This window comes from Atta cephalotes, assembly GCF_000143395.1.
Source record: "Atta cephalotes unplaced genomic scaffold scaffold00048, whole genome shotgun sequence".
NCBI classification, from domain to species: domain Eukaryota; kingdom Metazoa; phylum Arthropoda; class Insecta; order Hymenoptera; family Formicidae; genus Atta; species Atta cephalotes.
In genome coordinates, this window is record NW_012130112.1 from 697,521 (window position 1) to 699,555 (window position 2,035).

Below are 2,035 nucleotides of genomic sequence, written 5' to 3' on the forward strand. Positions count from 1 at the left end.
GTGTGTACACACCACTACGAGGACGACTAGTACTAAGAAGAATAACAACTAGTAGTATAGTTAATTAATTACGGTCGCGTTCGTACGTTCTACTACTCTCTCTCTCTCTCTCTCTCTCTCTCTCTCTCTCTCTCTCTCTCCCTTTTTCTGCGCCTCTCTACCTCTTTCAAGCCACTTTTACGGATAACCACCTCGGCATTAACGAGCAAGCGGCTAATTGCAATCGATTGATTGATTTATCATTGGCGCACAATTTTTAATCAATCGGCGAGACGGCGTTGATACGCAACAGAACAACTCGTCGAATGCTCATCTTAAAACTTGAATGAGAAATAATACAATATCAGTTAGTAAATCAAGTTTTTCAGATTCAAAAATGTTAGAGAAGCAAAAAATATTAAATAAAGAATATTATTTATGAATATTATTTGAATTGTGTGATCGCATCTATTTAATACAATAGTAACAATAAATTGACGGGCGATTGAAAGCTAACAATAGGCGCAGTTATTAGATGCGTGTAATTGACAAATATATTTTAAAAAAGATCTTACATTAATTTCGCAAGAAATTTCACAAAAATCAATATCGGACGTTTCGGCTTCATTCGAGCCATCATCAGCGATATCAAACAATGGATGTGAGCATTATTTATATTTTAAAGATCATTTCAATTCTACGAGACAGTTCTCTCTGTCTATTTTTTCCTCCTTTGCGTTATGTGTGATCAAAATTTGTAGCTATTCTCACTTGACTAATCAGTTAATTGACAATAATGCTTCTCAAAATTTGGAATTGAAGAGGCTCTTCCAATTGCTCTCTTGGATCGTTAAGATGCGAATAATGTTCACATCCATTGCTTGATATCGCTGATGATGGCTCGAATGAAGCCGATGTTCAATATTGATTTTTGCGAAATTTCTTGCGAAATTAATTATGCAAGATCTTTTTTAGAATATACTTTGTCAATTACATGCATTTAATAACTGCGCCTATTGTTAGCTCTCAATCGCCCGTCAATTTATTGTTATATTTACTATTGTTATTAAATATCTCGAGAGCTCAATTCAGTATTAAATTTATATTATTTTGGTATCTATTATTATTTCGAAAAATATAATATATATCAAATTTTGCATAACATTGACTTTAAGCTTTTAATACAATGTTTTACATAAGTATAAAATATCCTCAATTTATTATTAGGTTTTTTTTGGGAAAAGCCAAAGGAGAATTAACAAAATGTTAAAATTGTTATAAAAATAAATATTATTTTTCAGTCCAAACCATTTTTTAAAATTATTTTTCGTTAATATATATAGTAGATACAGAACGATTTATGTTAATTTGTGGCAGTGCTTTATACTTATGATCAAGGCTGTATAAAATGGGATAATTTTTATTCGCTACGATAAAATTGGTATAGTATTCATTCATTAGTATTAATATTAAATTAGATTCCTGAAGCGAGTAAGAAGCTAAGTAATCGCACAATAGCGGCAATGAGACGAATGACTAGCGGGTAACGACACACTCTGAGCTTCTCTCTTATGCATGATAATATATGATAATGAATTACAAACAGAAACAATAATCCTACACTCCTTCTCATCTCAACGATTACACAAGTAGACACACGAATAGACTACGAGCGAGTCATTTAAATAATTGAAACTCTCTATTTGCAAAACAATTGTAGATGTATTGTTTAAAGGTTGTCATACGCTCTATTGGATCAATACCTATCTAAATTTTCATTTTAAATTAAATGAAAAATTTCTAAAAATTTGGAACAGTATTGTATATGCCTGTCTCTCTCTGCTATACAAGTCGAATTAAATTTTTTAATTTAAATAAAAAATATATATAGAAAAATCCTGACACTCATTGCAATATTTTCGACAAATTTTTTAGTTTACATCAAAATTCTAGTAATTTAGAGAAAAAAGTTTTATTTCTTTTTTATTATTCCAACGCATTTTTAATATTCAAAAAATCTAAACAGAATGGGAAATTCTGCGCTAAAGATTCTCCA